The 21,569-nt window shown below is 41.1% G+C and overlaps 1 protein-coding gene across 3 annotated transcripts in view; it reads left to right on the top strand.

Annotated features, from left to right (window-relative positions):
* The window catches only part of THRB (thyroid hormone receptor beta), a 175,889-nt gene that overhangs the window by 62,222 nt on the left and 92,098 nt on the right, over positions 1-21,569 (top strand). For all 3 annotated transcript variants that reach the window (XM_081833810.1, XM_081833809.1, XM_081833808.1), the window contains exons 2-3: positions 1,787-1,900; positions 14,142-14,179. The gene's annotated coding sequence lies outside the window, so the exon portion shown is untranslated. The remainder of the gene's footprint in view (positions 1-1,786; positions 1,901-14,141; positions 14,180-21,569) is intronic.

Below are 21,569 nucleotides of genomic sequence, written 5' to 3'. Positions count from 1 at the left end.
GGAGCACGATTTCTGTTCTCATCCTGAAGCAAAGTTCTTAACCTGAAGTACTATTTCTGGGTTAGCGGAGTATGTAACCTGAAGTGTATGTAACCTGAAGCGTATGTAACCTGAGGTACCACTGTAACTTGGAACCCAAACACTGCAAACCCGGAAGTAAGTGTTCCGGTTTGTGAACTGTTTTCGGAAGCCAAACGTGCTCCATTTTGAGTGCCACACTTCCGTTTTGAGTGTTACGCTGAGGTCTGTCGGTTTTTGCTGTTTATTCTGCGTTTTTGTTTTTGCGGCTCTTTTGTTTTGTTTTTGTGGCTGTGTGGAACCCAGTTCAGCTTCTGATTGATTGTGTGACTTCAGTACATAGTTTATTGCTTTCATTTTATGGATCAATGGTCTCGTTAGATAGTAAAATTCATGTTAAATTGCTGTTTTAGAGGTTGTTTTTAAAAGTCTGGAACGGATTAATCCATTTTGCAATCCTTTCTTTTTAAAAAAAATAAATGTTATTCTAAAAGGTTTTAACATACATTATTATTTGCATTACTCCACAAACAATCTCAGTACCTTTACGGGGTTCTTCAAACCCCTGGACTTCCCCCCACCTTCTCCCCAGTTTCCAATAGTTACCTCTTCTGCTACTACAGCAGCAAGAATGTTACTTGCCCCAAAATGGAAAGAAGCAAAAGTCCCAGTAAAGGAAGAATGGATACAAAAACTTATGGAATATGCAGAAATGGCAAAACTTACTGGAAGAATAAGAAATTAAGATAACAATTTTTAAAATAAAAGAATGGAAATGGTTTATTAAATATTTACAGATAAATTGCAAACAGATAAAAATGTTGTCAGGATTATTGTAATAACCTGCAGTTTTATAAGAGTATATATTTAAAGAAGATAAATAAATGAGCAAATTAAGTTAATTTGGATATACAGAAGATATTAAAAACAAATTTAAGGAACCACAGAAAGTGGTGGAAGGAAGTCAAGTTTTGAAATGTCAAAATAATTGTAAAATTAGTGAAATGTATAAAATTAGTGAAATGTATAAACTTGAAAAGTATAAATACATAAATAAATAAATAAATAGAATTACAGTGGTACCTCGGGTTACATACGCTTCAGGTTACATACGCTTCAGGTTACAGACTCCACTAACCCAGAAATAGTGTTTCAGGTTAAGAACTTTGCTTCAGGATGAGAACAGAAATCGTGCTCTGGCAGCGCAGCAGCAGCAGCAGGAGGCCACATTAGCTAAAGTGGTGCTTCAGGTTAAGAACAGTTCCAGGTTAAGAATGGACCTCCAGAACGAATTAAGTACTTAACCCAAGGTACCACTGTAGTCTATGTTCCATAGGAATGTGATTAAAAATAAATAAATCCCCAATTTGTTAGTTTTTAACCACAGAGAAAACTGTCCCTTTGGAATTTAGTTTTTAAAAGTTACTTTTGAAAGTTAAATATAAAAGTGCTGGAGTATATAGAATTTCATTACTTTATTTTATTTTTTATTAATGTGTGAACTTCCACTTCGGTTCTTATACTGTATGACCAGGTGTATATACTGATAGACATCTCACTATGACGATGATAAATTTGAGTGATGTCAAGTAAAATACAGTCCAGACTTGGCAGATTAGATCTTCATTCTGATCAGTAAAACTTTCCGGTGAGCAACTGGTACAATCATGTCTTCTGAGTTCATCCTTCAATAGTTTCTAGGTGCATAGTGTCTGTGAGATAAGCATTTGCTGATTCGTGCTATTTTTATTTTTATTTTTACCCTCAGATGCTAAGAACAGAAGACCTGTGATCCCTGTATCTGCGCATATATTTGAAAACAGATATGGTTTCTGTCATCCTCCTGCTCAATCTTGTCTCTCATTTATGGGCTTGTTCTAAGGTCAGTTTTTACAGTGTTTAAATTCTGTTAAATGTTTTGGAAGAAAGGCAAGGCAAGACTCACGAAGGCAAGGTAATGTTTTCCTCCAGAGAAAACAGATGCCCTCTTCTGAAATAAACTTTTCAAAATGTTGTGCAGAGCGACAGAAGGCAGCAGTGTTAATTTTTTTAAAAAGGATTGTATAAATGAAGGAGTTCGTGAGGCCTTGTCTAGAGTTGCACGCATAGCAGAATGACAGAGAGACCCTACTGTATTTGGTGCAGGGAGATTCCATAGAGTCCTCTGCCATATTGTTTCAGTGCTGCTGGAGCCAGGACAAAAGAGGCAGATAAGCAGGGTGTTGGGGAGAGGGATATGATACAGGCAGCGTGGATAAAAATCAATGATTTAAATAAATAAAAATCAGATTTAGAAAAAATAAATAAATCAGATTTTTAAATATTTAAATCAGATTTTTAAAATGCACTGGGAAATGCAGAGTGGATGAAAATCAGTGATTTTTTTTAAAATAAGATTTTTTAAATTTTAAATTGGATTTTTAAAATAAAATGCTTTTGGAGGAAAAAAAATTCTAAAGATAGTTTTCTATTTAAGTTACATTATAGTCCAAAGGCTATTCATCAGGAAATAAGGATTTGTTTCACATTTTTCATGAAATTGTTTAACCACATCAGTTAACCAACATGGATACGTATGCTATAATGTTACTGTTTTAGTTAAATAAATTGTTTAAATTGCTATTAAGGAAATGATTGTTTTTCCCTTTCCAATAAAGTACAGCGAAAAGTCGTTCAACTATAAACAGTTAACTTCTTAAACCTCACAATAATTTCATAATTGTCTGTGTATTTCTAATGGTATAACCAAAACAGTTATTTTTGGTATAACTGTAAAAATTACTCTGAAAATGTATTATTCCAAAAATGAAACCTTCATCTGGTTGTAAATATTAAGATACCAGTAAGAATGAGTCTTTCTGTAAAAAAAAGAGATTTAAATCAAGTCTTACTGACTAGTGATTTAAATTGTTATTTAAATCGATTTGATTTAAATCAAATCCATCCTGTATACAGGTGTATAAAATTCTACATGATGCAAAGTGGATAGAGATAATTTTGTTCTCCCTACTAGAACCCGGGCTCTGCATATTCCTCCTCTTCCTCTAACGTTCTCTACCAAGTTAGGTAAAGGTAAAGGGGCCTCTGACCATTAGGTCCAGTTGTGACCGACTCTGGGGTTGCGGCGCTCATCTCGCTTTATTGGCCGAGGGAGCCGGCGTACAGCTTCCGGGTCATGTGGCCAGCATGACTAAGCCACTTCTGGCGAACCAGAGCAGCGCACGGAAACGCCGTTTACCTTCCTGCTGGAGCAGTACCTATTTATTACTTGAACTTTGACGTGCTTTTGAACTGCTAGGATGGCAGGAACTGGGACCGAGCAACGGGAGCTCACCCCATCACGGGGATTCGAACCGCTGACCTTCTGATTGGCAAGTCCTAGGCTCTGTGGTTTAGCCCACAGTGCCAACCACGTCCCCTCTACCAAGTTAGTTTTTTTAAAAAAATGTAGTCAAAGTCTCGTTTCCCATCATCATTTTACTTTCCTATAACAGAAGTGATAAGAATATGGACAGACTTTGAGCAATTGGAAGAACGGAGTTACCATAAATCCCCTAAGGGCTGTGTCCCGTGTCACTGGAAAGATTTCGTGAAGCATTTATATAGCCATACCCACAACTTAACATCTAAACACTTTCACAAAAGGCTTAGGTAGAGAATCTGATAAAAGTTGCTCTTTTCTTAAAAATAAAGTGTGCATATCTTTCTGTAACAAATATTTAAGACACAGGCTTGTGGCTTTAGAATGTAACTTCAGAACTATTATTGTTTATCAGATTTATTGCACTCTGTTCATTTTTTTTATTTCTATCATTTATTATACTTTATCCTATCTTCCATTCAGTGAGCTTTTGAGGTAAGTTGTAAGTTGGCCTGAGAGAGAGGAAAAACTAAAGTCAGCTTTGTAGCCAAGTGGGGATTTGAACCTGAGTGACCCTGGTCCTAACCTGAGATGCAAAAACACTGGTTTTCTAAGCCCTTCTCCTATCATTTGTCATGAGATCTTGAAGACACTCAGAGCTGGTCTTGCTGTTAGGTAGAGTGATGTGCAATGAAAAGACTAACAAATTGTTATTTAATGTATTTTTAGTCTGAGCGGCGAGGCGCTTATGGGATTTTCTGCTTTAAGTGCCAAAATAATTTGGCCAGCCTTGGGTGTTGGGTCTTTGGTGTGTGTCTGGCATTTGCTGGTGAAGGCACACGTGAGTGAAAAACTTACAAACGAAGAGAAAATAGATGCCAAATGTCCACCACACCAAATGCAACAGCCTCAATGTTTGATGGCCTCAAGGGCATTTGCCTGAGCAGGTGGTTGATAAACTGCTGAATAACACCTGTCTGAGTTCACATTTTTTAAAAAAACAAAACTTAATTAAGAAGATATTTTGTACTATTTTTATAAGTATTTAGTCACCCATATCTCTGTCAAGATAGCAAGCAACACAGAATGCTGTTGTGAGGTAAGGAGCAGTTAGCATTTGGGTCAGTTTTACTGTGAAAAAATGTAAAGCTATGCTGACACCGAGTTAAGCCCAACATTTACCCAAATTGCTAGTTCCTATGCATGGAGACATACATAATTTTCTGAAGGAGATTTTAAAAATTAAATAAGGGGTGAAGTCACATGGATATTTTCATCACAGGACGACTATAAGATCAAGCAACGACTTCAGGCTGGTTGTCTTTCTGTCTGTCTATCTATCTATCTATCTATCTATCTATCTGTCTGTCTGTCTGTCTGTCTATCTCTGAACTGGCATAGGAAAAAGCTGGATCTTTCCATCACACAGAAAGAGCCTTAGGTTTGTAGAAGTCTTATGCATAAGGTTCTGTTAGCAGTTCTACTGAAAACATGCAGAGGTTGGGTCTCCTTGTGTGAATGGAATGTTTGTATAACAAAGATGGTGGACAGCGTTTGTCTCTCCCTTGAGGTCACACCAAGCACATTGACCACATTTGGACAACCCTAACGTTGCTTAATTGTTGTTGTTGGCTTAATTGTTGTCTGTCTCGAGAGGCAATGGAGTGCGCTTCTGGGGGTGAAGTCAGACCACTGTGTTCGCTGCGCCAAAGCAGCCTCCCTTGGGTGCATGCCTGGGCAGTCTGTATGGAAGTCTGGGGAGGTGTATGGAGGCAGTGTGTATGGCAGGGGTAGGCAACCTAAGGCCCATGGGCCACAAGCGGCTCATGGGGGTTGTTTAACCGGCTCCTGAGCCGCTCCCGAACCGAGCCACCCGCTCGGCGAGTCCCTGCGTGCTGCGCTAAACTGGCGCAGCGCACCGTGGGGACTCGCTTCTGCAGCGCCAAAAATCACATCTGCACAGACGCAGGAAATTGTGTCTCAGACACAGATGTCGGAAATCACCAGCATACGCAATCCGATCCACGGAGGAATCCTAGGCAAAGTAAACCTTGCCAACCCCTGGTGTATGGGCTGCCAAGATGACAAGAACCACACACACACCCCTGCTCTGTGTCACTGATATGGTCCAAAGGAAAGCAGAGCAATACTGCAGGAGTTGCCAGAAGGAAGCATAAGGCTAAACCAAGTGAGGGTAGCTGTTGGGTCTCAAACTCTTGGTGAGTTAGGCATGATGGGAGTTGTTGTCCAAAATCAGCTGGAGACCCAGTCTAGTCCAACGCCCTGCAATATGAGAATATGGAGCTGTCCCATACAGGAATCGAACCTACAGCCTTGGTGTTATCAGCACCACACTCTAAGCGATAAATCTAAAAGAGCTTCTCTTACTGAGTTGAAAATATTGAAACAACCAAGAGAAAGAGAATATAGAGTGAAGGAGAAATGTCTCAGACTCTGCTTCCCTCTCCTCCATCCTACTCTAGAGAAAGTTGGCTTTTTTGTATAATTGCGTCTGTATCTGTCGATGCTGTTAAAGACAGCAGAATGTATGCCATGTGCTGGCAGATAGGTCTGAGCACATGTTTCTGTGGGTGGAATTGCCATATCAGGCTTTCTGGCAATCGTGGTTAATTTTTAATCCATACTTATGTCCTTTTTATGGTCTCCCTTTTGGAAGTTGTTAATACATAGCAGCTGACTGAATTTCCCTGCTTTTGATTAACCAAGAGCTTAATTATCCGGTAGGTTTTGCTGTTCCTCAGACTTGGTGGGTGAACCTTCCTCTCTTCCAGATCAATTCTTGGTCAATATGTTCAAGAGAATGAAGGCCATGTTATGTGCTTGTTTTCCCCCTGCATAACTTTATCAATATTTTGTGTGTTTGTGTCTGAGAAGGGTAGACACGAATTGGCTCACTTAAAAAAAATAACTATGACCTAATCCCATTGACTGTAACGTCATTGTGGCGCTCTCTTGCATTCAGTATAATATTTGCAAAGTTCTTGCATTGTCTAAAGGTCATGCTGCAATTGTGAATCAGTTTAATTTATCTGCTGCTTGTATGAGTATTTCAGCAGATTTTTAAGACTCATTCCACAAGTTATACTGCCAGGTTTATTCCGGATATTACATAGGAGTGTTACCTTGCTAATTAAAAATCACAAATGAACATTTACAGCACAATCCTATACATTTTAGCCAGGAATAAGTCCCACTGAATTTACTAAGCAAAGGGGCTTACTCCCAGATAAATATTCATAGGGTTGCAGCCTTCCCTCCCTCTCTTTAACTATTTTGTTAAGTATTCTTGAACTGGTATTTACTGTATAGATAGATATAATGAACATTCAAGAGCAAATTTGCTTAGAACACAAGGAACAAAGCAAAAATTGTCCTCTTAAAGTAAGGGGAAATCCAGTATTGATATCTTCAGCTCTGTACTAAAAAGTATTATCTAATATGCTCTTATTTAGCATTCTTTGGGAAACAAATGGTACCAATTATCTCTCTGGTCAGTTATACCTTAGTTTATGTCAGGCATCCCTAACCTGCGGCCCTCCAGATGTTTTGGCCTACAACTCCCATGATCCCTAGCTGACAGCACCAGTGGTCAGGATGATGGGAATTGTAGTCCAATACATCTGGAGGACCGAAGGTTGGGGATGCCTGGTTTATGTTGTCCTTTGGCATGTTTTCTGCTTTCTGCCCTTTTGTGAACATTATTGGTATAAGACTATGAAAGAACTATGAGAGAGAGAGAGAGAGAGAGAGAGAGAGAGAGAGAACTCGTGCCATTTAAATGTATATGGTGGCAAACAATTGCTCTTCTGGTAGTCCTATTTTTGGAGTACTGCTGGCATAGACAGGATTGTATCTAGAGTCCCAATTCTCCACCTTATGCTGTCATTGGTTCAAACACATCTTTCACTTGAGTTGCTACATCTGTAACCTGAAATGGTGTGGGAGGAAATCCAGAAAAAACTTGATAGCCTTACTCAATTATATCATCACCTGAATGAGTCTTTGGGCAGAATGGTTGCAGGTCAGATGGGAATTGTTCTTTAGATTTCATGTTTTGACCTCTACCTTAAATGCATAACTTTCTGCAATTTTTACCCGCAATTCTATTCTGGCTTGAACTAGTTATTTGTTTGAACAGAATACAGTAGTACCTCAGGTTAAGTACTTAATTCATTCCGGAGGTCCGTACTTAACCTGAAACTGTTCTTAACCTGAAGCACCACTTTAGCTAATGGGGCCTCCTGCTGCTGCCGTGTCGCCGTAGCATGATTTCTGTTCTCATCATGAAGCAAAGTTCTTAACCTGAAGCACTATTTCTGGGTTAGCGGAGTCTGTAACCTGAAGCGTATGTAACCTGAGGTACCACTGTACCTGCAATCTTAAGCTATGGGCCTGTACTTTCAAAGAGCACTTTGGCCAATGGATGAAAACGGCCTCCCTTTCTCTTCTGCTTTTTCATTTCCAAATGAAATTAAAATAAAAGTGATTGATAGTTAATGTCAGGCTTAGAGTGTTAGAGGCTGAGATGCTTTTCCTCACGACTCATAGCCATTTCCATCCTGCTTTTATTTCCTCTCGCCAGATGCTGGCAATTTCTGCCAAATGTTATCTGATCTGGCTTTTTTACATTTCTGTTTTGAAATGTATATTATGATAATGTAGCAAATGAGCACAGATAAGAACTTCTGCTCCTTTCGTCACATGTTAGCATGAGTGCTCATTTCCCCTCAGCGAGCTTAAGAGTGTGGATCTGAATTAATCTCAGTGATATCTTTGTGCATGTCTCTGCTCAGGTTTTCTTGAGTCAACAACAAATTGAGCTAGCCAGAGTTCACAGAAAATGGAAAGGTCAGTCGATTAGTGTGGTGTTTTAAGTCTGTGAGTGTGGATGGTAACTCATTCTGATTCATGCTGACTTTTTCCTGCACGGGCTAAATGCATTTACTTTTTTGAGGGGTGGGAATCCTTGTTGGGATAATTGGTGTACAATAACTAATTATTAAGAGATGTTTCCGAAATGTATTTGCCTTTTCTGTTTCACATGGCAATGATGCTGAGATCTGTTGCTCTTCACTCTACTTAGGGAAATGTTGTGCTACCTGTTCAACGCAGGCACATTTTCATGCTCAATTCTGTTCAAAAGGGTAAGGTAGATTTGGATAAATAACTGGGAATTCATTCACTAGGGCCATGTGTATTGTGTAGTTTTTAATAGAAATAGATGACATCACCACTGCTGTGATACGCAGATATTTCCTGTACTGTTTGTAGGTTGCTACTGAACCTAGAGTCAAAGGAACATAATGCCCATCATCACATCATGCTAATCCCTAATTTAGTGTGATGTGAGTGAGTCATAGTTTGTTTTGTGTTCAAGCACTCCCCTCTCTGGTGCAGGTGTGATGAGCAGAATAGAAGCTTTCACCTGTGAGTTCAGTTTACCAGAAATTACTGTCTTGTCTGAGCCCTTAACTGATTAATGTTAACTATTGTTAACTATGGTTTGTTTAAACAAGTCAGCTTCATAGCCTATAATCGGGACATGGGTGGCGCTGTGGTCTAAACAACTGATTAATGTTAACTATTGTTAACTATGGTTTGTTTAAACAAGTCAGCTTCATAGCCTATAATTGGGACGTGGGTGGCACTGTGGTCTAAACCACTGAGGCTCTTGGGCTTGCCGATCAGAAGGTCGGCGGTTCGAATCCCCATGACGGGGTGAGCTCCCGTTGCTCGGTCCCTGCTCCTGCCAACCTAGCAGTTCGAAAGCACGCCAGTGCAAGTAGATAAATAGGTACCACGGCAGCAGAAAGATGAATAGCATTTCCATGCGCTCTGGTTTCCGTCATGGTGTCCCGTTGCGCCAGAAGCGGTTTAGTCATGGTGGCCACATGACTCGGAAAGCTGTCTGTGGACAAACGCCGGCTCCCTCAGCCTGAAAGCGAGATGAGCACAGCAACCCCATATCCGCCTTTGACTGGACTTAACCATCCAGGGGTACTTTACTTTTTACCTTTTACCATAGCCTATAGTATGAAGTTGGCTGGTTTCAAACAAGCCATAGTTAACATTGACCATGCTATGTCAGGTTCTGTAATGCAACAAGCGGTTAAGCATAGTGGAAGCAAAACACTTCCAAAATCCTCATGGCGGTGCCAGAGGAGGAGAGATGGAGTGGGGGGAGTGTGTGAACCTAAGGTTTGTTCTTGTGATACTAAACTCTGGTTTTGTGTGATGTCCAAACCAGACTAATATGAAAACAGACCTCATAGCAAATTCTCAAGGTGTGGTATGAACCTTCCATACCTTTCAAATGAAGCTACAGATGTGAACCAAATGGAAGCTTAACTGTTAACCCCTATGCTTTAAAAAACAAACAGCAGAAATATTTCTATTGTTATCAATGCAGTCATTGTTTTGATAATTAAACAAATACTTTGATTTTTTTAAAATAATAAAAAACTCTACACTTTTCCAGGGTCAAATCATACAGGCTAAGCAGTTAACATTATGCATAATCAGCATTGGCTTGAAACGTATGCAACTGTTGAATAAAATAAAATTTAAGGGAAGATTTAAAAACAACAACAACATGGGCATTCTATCATTCTTCTTCATCAGTCTAATTTGGTTCCATTTTGGCTGGCAAAATGTAGACTGTTAAATTCTCTGAAGCTGAGATTTGGAAACTATAGCCGATTTCAAACTGTCTTACCAGGTTTAACCCCCCCCCCCCAAGTTTGGTGCAGTTTTGACACTTTGCTTGTTTCTCTGAAAGAAGAGCTTTGGGGTGTTCGAAAAGGAAGTACCAGTCGTTTTTTTGTTTTTGTTTTGCCAAAAGAAAAAACTTAGGAAAGTCTTTTGTCCTTCGGGATGTTTGTGTATCCTTTTCTTGTTGCGTAGATACAAGAGCGCGTGTGTAACACCCTTCAATGCTAATGAAATCAACATGGATAAATAATGACTACACTTTCTTTAAGGGAGAGAACAGTGCTTTAAAACACATGTCTGTGCACGTTATCCGCATCAGTTATGTATGTCTGCTTATATGCCGAAAATTGCCCCCCAAAAGAGAGGCATTAATTAGCCCGCACAGAAAGCATATGAGGCAAGGCTACTCTCCCCCTTTTTATTAAATATCTTTGTGGTGGATCCAGAGAGCCCTTTCTTGGCTGTGAGCTTGCTTATGTGAAATTGAAGTCCTTTAATTGGCTGCAGCAAACGAAGGGCTTTTAGAATAACAACAACACCCCCCCCCCCCTGGTAAAAGATGCTTTGGATTCTTTCAAGAACGTGGCGTTCTGGACAACTTACCAAAATTGTTTAAGCTAGGAAATCCTTCAAGCCTGCACTTACTGCATTTAGGATTGCCAATAGACCATTTAACAAACAAACAAAAAGAGCCCTGTGCCCTTTTATTTACTTTTTCTGGCTTGTTTCTTTGTAAAGTAAGGGAGTCGAGCTAACTTCCCCCTTTTGCTTTAAATATAAATTTCTTGTATTTTGCCGTGCACAGTGACGCTTTTGCAAGAAGAGTCTGTTTTGGGACAGGGCGCACAGAGTGGCTCAGTTAAGATGCAGTCATAAAACCATGGTTTGTTGTAATAAGGACAGGCAGGTGAGCGCTTTGGGTTTGTATGCTCACCTCCATCCCTGGTATGTGGGGAAGGAGTTTAAGGTTTCCTTTCGCAGTTTTGACCAAACCTCCTTACATCCAATTATGAGAAACTGTAGTTTGTTCCAATTATAGGTAGTTTATTCAAAGTAGGATTAGGCTGAAGTTTTTTATTATCTTGGTGTGCAAATGACCTGTGCTTTAAGCATCAAGAGAAGTATAGTGTCTCGATCGAGGGCAGTAAGAGTCCCGGTCTATTCTCCCTTAGTCAGACCACACCTGGAATACTATGTCCCGATCCAGGCACCAAAATTTAAGAAGAATATTGACAAGCTGGAACATGTGCTGAGGAGGGCAACCAAGATGATCAACGGTCTGGAAACCAAGCCTTATGAGGAACAGTTGAGGGAGTTGGGTATGTTTAGCCTGGAGAAGAGGAGACATGATAGTCACCTTCAGAGATCTTGTTTTCTTCTGCTCCAGAGGCTAGGACCTGAACCAGTGGCTTCAAGTTACCAGAAAGGAGAGTTCAACTTAACCTCAGGAATATCTTTATGGCAGTAAGAGCTGTTGGAAAGTGGAACAGATTTCCAGGAGAGGTTGTCCTTGGAGGTTTATAAGCAAGCAGAGGTTGTAAGGCCACCTGTCATGTTGAGATTCTGGCATTGCAGAGGGTTGTACTAGATAATAATTGTATTTACGGGACCGCCTCTCCTGGTATGCCCCGCAGAGGACCTTAAGGTCCATGAATAATCATAGTTTAGAGGTCCTGGGCCCTAAGGAAGTCACATTATCCTCCACCAGGGCCAGGGCCTTCGCAGTGATGGCTCCGAGCTGGTGGAATGCTCTGTCCCCTGAGACCAGGGCCCTGCAGGATTTAACTTCCTTTCGCAGGGCCTGTAAGATGGAGCTATTCTGCCTGGCTTTCAATTCAAACTTAGCCTGATCTTTTATTCCCCTTCCTTCCCTCCCCTCCCAGTTTTATGAAGATTACCTGCTCTGGGATCCCACAGCTAATTCTCCCCTGGTCTCCTCGCTGGCCCAAATAGGACTAATTTAGCCAGCTAGCCCTGGTGATCATCTAATGTTTATTGGATGGATTTCCCCCCTAAATTGATCTTTGAATTCTGAATTTATTGTTATTCATGTTTTATACTGTATTTTATGCTGTTTTTTGTTGCATCAATTAAGTGTTTTAAATTTTTGTTAGCCGTCCTGAGCCCAGTTTTTTGAACCAGGAAGGGCGGGTTATAAATAAATATTATTATTATTATTATTATTATTATTATTAGACCCTTGGGATCCCTTCCAACTCTTCAAGTCTGTGATTTGTTCAAAAGGATGAAGTCTCCTTTGTTTAAGCCATCTTCACCTCATAAGTGGGGGAGCCCATGAACCCATGTTTTTGCTTGAAGGATCCTCATTACATCTGGACCAGAGATTATCATGGTGCTAACTCTTTGACATAGCTTTTACACTTGTTCCCCGCCTACACTCAAGGGAGGATGACAGTCCCATCAGTGTTGTGGAAGAAGTGACTGAAGATGGCAAGTGGTCAGGGCAGGGATATTTTTGTTGGTTGTTTAACTCTGCAAAGGGACATCTCTAAGTATAATATAGTCAAATGAAAGGGAATCTTCCTTTTATTTAGATATTCAAGTGTGTGTGTGTGTTCTACGGTTCATTAACACCCACAGCCAGATCAGATTACATTGAAATTCAGCATGCATCACAAAGAAGTAAGGGGAAAAAACCTTAGCAAACCACAGTTCCCAGGATGAGTTTTAAACAGAGTGGATTTGATTTAAATCACAATTTAAATCACTAGTTAGTAAGACTTGATTTAAATCTTTCTTTCTTTCTATTTACAGAAAGACATTCCTGCTTAATATTTACGTACAACCAGATGAAAGTTTCATTTTTTGATTAATAAATTTTCAGAGTAGTTTTTACGGTTATATCAAAAATTGTGGATTTGGTTATACGTTTAGAAATACATAGACAGATAATTATGAAAATATTGTGAGGTTTAATAAGTTCACTGTTCATATTTGGACACCTTTTCTGCTTTACTTTATTGGAAGGAGAAAAATAATCATTTCCTTAATAACAATTTAAACAATTTGTTTAAGTAAAACAATAGCATTATAGCTTATGTATCCTTGTTTGTTAACTGAGGTGGTTAAACTTTTTTTTTTTAACTTAGACAGAGTTTTAGCACACATGAAAAACTTAAAACAAATCCTTATTTCCTGATGAATAGTCTTTGAACTATAATGTAACCTAAATAGAAAACTATCTTTTGAAAGATTATTTTTCTCTAAAAGCATTTTATTTTAAAAATCCAATTTAAATTTTAAAAAATGATTTAATTTTTTTTAAAAATCCGATTTAATTTTTTTTAAAAAAATCCATTTTTTATTTTTATTTTTAAAAAATCATTGATTTTTATCCACCCTGGTCTTAAATTGGAATAAAATTGCTACAAATGTGTATGTGGCTTTTGCTTCTAGCACGCTTTTACATGTCGTGGATTTTTATTTTTATTTTTTAAAAAACCCTGAGCTTCCTATGCATTTTGTTTTCAGGAATAGTTACTATCACGTTGGGAACTGTGACAAAAGTCTCTTTGTCAGGTGCTCTTCTGTTCCTTAACGTTCACTGTTCAGAAGCATGAGAAAGCCAGTGAAAATCATGGGGTGAGCTTGGAAACCTTTGGGTTACCATTTGAAGCCTTTCATAATGCTTTCAAGTGCTCCTTTGGTTGAACCTCATTATCTAGATTTGTATCAAGACTAGAGCCAAAACACCTATCAAACGTGGCTTCCATGTGGACAAGTAAGCGGGATGACCCTCATTCTTTAGCTTTTTAATGAGATCCATTTCTGAGTATCCAAGGCAGAAATCAAAAACTGAATAATCTGACTGTGCTGAATGAAGAAGATTGTGTTGACTAATCTTTTGTCAAAGATCAGTTTCACCTTCTTTATTAAAAAACCCCCCTGAGGTTTCTGAATATTCACAGCAAAAGCATGTCTATGTTTCTTAAACGTGGTGTATTCTTGCTGAAAGCCTGCAAGCACATTTAAATATATAATCATTACTTTTTTTCTGTTCTCTCCACAGCATGCAAGAGATCCCGGTACTTCAGCTTTCTGATCAAAGTAAGTGACGATGAACAAAAGCCCTAAGTGGGAGGAAATGTGCTGTCTGAAATACTATGCACTCCGATTGGGAGGGCAGGAGATGCAAGAAGCAAATGAAAATAATTATCTTTGCATCTTCTTAGCATAGACCTTCTAAAGAAGAACTCCTCTCTGGGGGTGGCAGAACTAGACTAAGACGCAAAAGGGCCACCTGCCCCAAGGCCAGCCCTGCCATTAGGCAAGGTGAAGTGGCTGCCACAGGCAGCGTGAAGCACTGGGAAAGTACTGTAGAACAATGCATCCTTAAAGTAGCCTGTTGGTCTTAGATATAGTGGAGGGTGCTGCCAATTAATTGACAGTCTGGTTGACTTTTATGGTCATGAAATGAGATGGGGGGTTGCCGCTGCCATCTTGTCCTTTATTTCTTTATTTATTTGCTATTCACACCCCGCCCTTCCTACCGAATGGGGAAGCCAGACCAGCTCACAATGTGCAACAATGCCAAAAGTGTCTCTGGAACATTTGATGCATATAAAATCCACAGTTCCAAATACAGTGGTACCTTGGTTCTCGAACCTAATCTGTTCCGGGAGTCCATTTGACTCTCGAAACCGTTTGAAAACCAAGGCGCGGCTTCCGATTGACTGCAGGAGCTTCCGAAAAATGTTCGCAAACTGGAACACTTACTTCCGGGTTTGCGGCTTTCGGGAGCCAATTTGTTCGACAACTAAGCCGTTCGAAAACCAAGGTACCACTGTATGAAAATAAAACAGCAGCTGTTAATATCCAGGGTGCAGTAAAATGACTTGGGACGGACCCACCTCGCCCACAACCTGGAGAGAGAATGTATCTGGCATCAAAGATCATGTGATGTGTTGGCCACAGTTAAAATAAGGTTTCAAGCTATGAAATGCGTCCAGTGCGCAATAAATCTGGATTTTGGCATAGTTGGGGAGGGGGCTTTGCGAAGGCGAGTGTGCTGGCTGAAGGAAGCTGTTGTGCTTTCTCTTGGGTCTTCCTGTGCCTGCAGACTTAGCACAGAAAAAATGCATGCCGCTGCTGAATACTGATGGCAGGCGATAGAGCAGATCCGAGATGTGTGACGTTGAAAATAGTTTCTTCCAGTAGCACCTTAAAGACCAACTAAGTCAGTTCTTGGTATGAGCTTTCGTGTGCATGCACACTTCTTCAGATACACTGAAGAAGTCTGCATGCACACGAAAGCTCATACCAAGAACTGACTTAGTTGGTCTTTAAGGTGCTACTGGAAGGAATTTGTTTTGTTTTGACTATGGCAGACCAACACGGCTACCTATCTGTAGTTGAAAATAGTGTTCAGCTCTATGTGCATGTTTGTACAAGGGCAAAAACTGGACATACCCTTTAAGGTTTAGAATCGACTTGCCATTGTGCTACTTCCCAGGAGAAATGCTTGGAACTGGAAGCCTGGTCCAGGTATTTAAAAAGTCTATAGGCACAGCTCAGGGCTCCTCTGCTACTGAAAGAAATATGGGGGGTTGTCAGTTCCTGGCACCCGCTTTCCTAGTTAACTCAAGACTGGAGACACAGTGGTAGAAGGAAAGGGAGCGTACAATGGTTTGGGGAGAGAAACATGAAGTGGGTGTAGGATCTAGGCAGAGCAATGGAACCAAGTGGTGGAGGAGAAGCGGGTCAATGGTTGTAAGTCTGAGGAGGTGAGTACAGAAGATCAGAGAAGTTCAACAGGAGAGGAAGGACCATAAGACCACAGGTTTTACATGCAGAAGGTCTTGACATCAATCCCTGCCATCTGTTGGGAGGGCAGAGAAAGATTCCTGCTTGAAGCCCTGGAAAACCACTGCCAATCATAGATGGAGAACTTGAGGTTCTCCAGATGTTGCTGGACCCCAGCTTCCATCAGCCTCAGCCAACATGGCCAACGGGCATGGATCAGGAGTATCCATTGGCAGACCTCAGGCTCTCAAATTTCTGTGGTCCCCTACAAGACACTAAAATGCTTCACATCCCCCCCCCCCCCCGTGCCCTGTTCCATAGCATTGCTGTGGTGCCCCCTGCAGCAGACACTACCCTGAAACCACCTTTGGGTGGACCACAGCTTCCCTATCCTTGATTTAGACAATGCTGAGCTAGATGCATCGAAGGTCTGACTCAGTATAACTCCCAAACCTGAGAGATGGTGAGTCACGCACTAAATTTTCATTGCCAGTGTGCAGAATACTTAAAACTTGAGCTGGCAGAGAAGAGAACAATTGCAATAGGAAATGCCTGTTTTCAGGTTTTGTTAAGGAGGGTGGATTAATGACAAGAGCACTATACTCCTGAGGAGAAAAGATTCTTGAAAATAACAGGAACTGTTCAGTCCCTCAGGCAAATCAGCACCACACCTCCTGGAATGGGTAGCAGGCATGTTGCGTTTGATGGAATCCAGCTCAAGTGCTTTGATTTCTTGTGTCGGCTTTTTTTCATGCAACACAATTTTATATAGAATTAGGTTATGGCTTCAAGAAATCAGAAGTGGTTGTTCAGGGATAAATCTACATCTACTTCTGCCAGCCATTACATCTCTCGCCAGATTGGTGCATGCTCTAGTTATCTCCTGCTTGGACTACTGCAATGTGCTGTAGCTGGGGCTACCTTTGAAGGTGACCTGGAAACTACAACTAATCCAGAATGCGGCAGCTAGACTGGTGACTGGGAGTGGCCGGTGAGACCACATAACACCAGTCCTGAAAGACTTACATTGGCTCCCAGTACGTTTCCGAGCACAATTCAAAGTGTCGGTGCTGACCTTTAAAGCCCTAAACGGATGCCTGAAGGAGCATCTCCACCCCCATCGTTCAGTCTGGACACTGAGATCCAGCTCCAAGGGCCTTCTGGCAGTTTCCTCACTGCCAGAAGCAAAGTTACAGGGAACCAGGCAGAGGGCCTTCTCAGTAGTGACACCCTCCCTGTGGAACGCCCTCCCACCAGATGTCAAGGAAATAAATATCTGACTTTTAGAAGACATCTGAAGGCAGTCCTGTTTAGAGAAGTTTTTAATGTTTGAAGTTTTATTCTGTTTTTAATGTTCTGTTGGAAGCCGCCCAGAGTGGCTGGGGAAACCCAGCCAGATAGTTGGGGTATTATTATTATTATTATTATTAATAATAATAATAATAATAATCAGTTTGGGTGTCCTTAGGTTCTGCATAGTTCTAACATTAATGCACAGGTGGGAGGGGGCTGCCTGTAATGTAGCCAGAGACAGCCAATAAATCAAATTTGGCTATTAGAGAATGGGCTTTGCCCCTAAAAGAGGCCCTTTTTGACACGGGCCAAAATGTCCTTTTTATTGCCTAGTGCACGGATGGAGACCCTGCAGCACTTCATATGTTATTGAACTCTCGTTCCCATCAGCTCCATTTAGGAAGGCCTGGCATGACAGGGATAACTTGTATTTTCGGCAGTAGTCGACCTATCAGAGCACCAGATGTCTTCACAGTACTCTTAGCAGCAAGAATAAGTGTACAGTTCTGATAGTAGAATTGTAAAGAATATTTCCTTGCATGAAATGAGAGAGGAAATGTGGTGTTTTGTTCTGTTTTCTTTATCTTCCCCTCTGTCTCTTATTATCCATCATCCTACCTAAAAAAAATATCTTCCGGATAAAACTTGGAGAAGGTTGATTGGTGTATCATCTTCAAAGCATGGCACCAATTAAGCCTTATCCACTTTGTGGACTTTCCAGTAGCAGAGGCATCATCAAGAAACAGTCTTGCAAGCAGGAAGCACCTTAGAAGCCTTCTTAGAAACCAGTGAGGGGAATGAAGCTCTGGAAAAATCACTCATTGTCACTGTAACTGTACAATTAAATGAATGCAGTGATAATGATAATTTGAAGCACTCTCCACTTCCACAAACTATTTACTCGGGGGCAGTGCTGGTGGGTTTGGTTGCATTTGGATGGGAGCATATGGTGCCTGTGTAATATTTGCTCTGTTTATTGGAAGCAAATAGATGGCTGCTACCCAGCAGCAAAAAAGGGGATGCGGGTGGCGCTGTGGTAAAACCTCAGTGCCTAGGACTTGCCGATCGCATGGTTGGCGGTTCGAATCCCCGTGGCGGGGTGAGCTCCCGTCGTTCGGTCCCAGCAACCTGCCCACCTAGCAGTTCGAAAGCACCCCTAAGTGCAAGTAGATAAATAGGTACCGCTTTATTGCGGGAAGGTAAACGGCGTTTCCGTGTGCTGCGCTGGTGCTGGCTCGCCAGGGCAGCTTCGTCATGCTGGCCACGTGACCCGGAAGTGTCTTCGGACAGTGCTGGCCCCTGGCCTCTTAAGTGAGATGAGCGCACAACCCTAGAGTTGGTCACGACTGGCCCATACGGGCAGGGGTACCTTTACCTTTACCTTTACGATCCTCCATCAGATTGTGCTTCACTCTCAGCTGATTCACAGCTATTCTCCCCCAACCAACCCCCCTCTCAGTCATTAAATCTTTGCACCTCCTACTAGCCAAAGGATGTAACTGTTGCAATAGCAGGAAAGAGAGTATGCCAAGCTCTCAAGGAGCATTAATGCATTTTTGTTAAAGGCTACCCATATGTTGCCAAGCGATAGTTCTTTTCATAGTAGTCAGAACAACCATACTCGTGATGACACAGGGACAAACACATATCAATTATCATAGTTATATTTCTTCATGAGAAATTCTTACAAAGTAATTTCCCCTTTGTTTAAACCAATTCATGAACCAAGAACTTATACATTGACCACTAATAACAAACCATATATTGTAGATATTAGTCTACATTTATTATGATATTTTTGTGATGTACAGATGACGTGAGAAAACATGGTACAGTGGAACCTCGGAAGCCGAACTCCTGTAAACTCAAAACGTTTCGGCTCCCAAACAATCGGAAACCGGAAGTGATTGTTGCGGTTTTCAAATGGTTTTTGGAAGCCGAACGTCCGGTGCTGCACCTTGGAAGTCGAACATTTTGGAAGTTAAACGGACTTCCGAAACAGATTACATTCGACTTCCAAGGTATTTCTGTATACTTATTTGTATAACATTATTCTTGTTTATAAAACCCAATAAAAAGTTATTCCCAAAAAAGGAATAGCAAATAAAAGTGCTTTACAGTTCCTATAGGCTGCCTATGAATATACTTGTGAAGAAGGAAGTATTTAACCTGGGGGGCAGGATATTATGGGGAATATTTTTTTAATATGGGGGGAATATTATTATTAATAACATCAGTATCCAGCCCTTTTTCCAATGTGGTGAGGGTCTTATGAATGGATGGATTTACCCCAGTTGATGTCCCTGTGATTGTCCCATGAATAAGGGTTTGACTTTGGATCTCCCAAAGATTTCAAGGGGAGAAGGAGCCAAAAGTTGCTGGCCTTCTGACAGAGAAAAAACAAAATAAAAAAATTCCTTCCAGTAGCACCTTAAAGACCAACTAAGTTAGTTCTTGGTATGAGCTTTCGTGTGCATGCACACTTCTTCAGATACACTGTTTCTGACAGAGAGCCATAGATGTCAACGTTTCCCTTTTTTTTAAGGGAAATTCCCTTATTCCGAATAGGATTCCTCGCAAGAAAAGGGAAAAGTTGACAGCTATGCAGAGAGCATGGAGAAGGCCTTCTGTCCCATCTCCCTTCTTGATGCAATGGCTGCTGATGACAGTTGAAGAAAGAGCCTGATGGAGCCTGCCTGACAGATTCCCTGTTTGTTGAGAAGATCCATAATGAAGGGCCAACCTTCCCCTGGTTGTCAGATCAGCCACAGAGACCAATCTTCCTTTGTGCAAAGGGCAGCTAGAGAGCAGAAAGGAGGTGCCCTTTGACCTCTGCCATCAGCCAGAGGACCAAGGACCATTGGGAGAATGCTCCCCCTATCTGCTAGGGAGAACATCATGGCAAGGTAGGGGCCATCCCATCCATTGGCTAGAGAAGGAACAGCAACAGCATTTTTAGTGAGATATTGCACTTTCAGCGTTGCGAAGATGCCAAATCCCTAGCTGTTACTTCATATGTTCTATTATGATAACGAGCAGATGCTGGATGGGAAATGAAAAGCTCTTGTGAAAACCAGGAATGTGGGTGTGGATGATTCCCTGCTTGTCCCGAGTTCACTGTTTTTAAGAAGAGTTATTAATGCAAAGCAGCGTAGACATTTTGCTGCATGTTTGCTGTGCATATTTTGACAGGTTGTATGGTCCCCGTCATCACCCCACCCTCAAAATTTGACTTTCTCAGACGCAGATCTAATTTTTCGTGGACAGTAATCATCCGAGACTTCTTCAGAAACTAGCTTCTAATTCCTCCTCTTGGATCACCTAACAATAGCTGCTGTAGGCTATGCAAAGCATTTTCTCTTTTTGGTGGCTGATGGGATTGGCCGAGCTATGAACTTGGTTTCGTTAGCAGGCTTAGGCCGCGGAGCTGTGAGGCAGCTGTGCACGAGGCACTTGCTTCTGGGGTTTATATTGTGATTATTTATTTGCACCTTGGTGGGGCTGTCTGTGTGTGTGTGTGTGTGTGTGTGTGTGTGTGTTGCAGCTCTCTGAGTATTTCAGAGGCTAAAGAAATGTGTCACACAACCGGTGGAAATGATGTCAGTCATGTGGAAGCGAGTTAGACTGAAATGGCTTTAGATAGCAGTTATGGAGAGACTGAAAGCTAAAGTACAGGTTTGCTGTACATTTTTGTATGCATGAGTGTATATGCATAGTTAGAACATACTGTACACACACACACACACACACACATATTGTCAGTGCTTTTTTCTTAAAAATGTTTAGGGGTACTCTCATTTTGACTCAAAATCACCATTTTATAGTTCAAATCGGGGGAAATAAATACAGTAAGTGGACAAAAGTACAAAGATTCACAAAACGTTTAGGGGTATGCGTACCCCCACGTACCCCCAGAAAAAAGCACTGCATATTGTTACAGATTTTTTGGGAGGGAGACACCCCCTCCCCAAACCCTAGAAAATAATTATTTGATTATTTGTAGTATGGAAGAGAAGACTGAATGTCAGTGGAAAAGAACAAGCCTCGCCTGGGATAGAGGAATTCACATGACAGAAGGTGTTGTTGATGGTCAATCTAAGAGGAATCTTGGGCCTGGGCAGATAGAGGTTGCCATGGTGATGGGATGTGCTGTTTTAGGTGGCAGGAAAATAGAGTTTTTAGATCAACATGTGCTGTGAAGAAGAAGGGAGAACAAAGACTGGGGTCCGTCTCGGGCAGGCTGGCTACAGGACCAACTGTTTTATATTGGATATGTGATTATTAAGGAAATGGGGACACTTGAATTGTGCTCACTTAAAAAACTCTGTGAACTTTTTGGCTACACATCAGGTCTGCTCCTTCATGTGCAAAAAGCATTCACGTGCTAAAAGTTGTTTGATGT

The sequence above is a fragment of the Podarcis erhardii genome, assembly GCF_964252035.2.
Source record: "Podarcis erhardii genome assembly, chromosome: 12".
In the NCBI taxonomy this organism is placed as follows: Eukaryota; Metazoa; Chordata; class Lepidosauria; order Squamata; family Lacertidae; genus Podarcis; species Podarcis erhardii.
The sequence above is the reverse complement of the archived record's forward strand: the minus strand, read 5'-3'. Positions and strand labels throughout refer to the sequence as shown.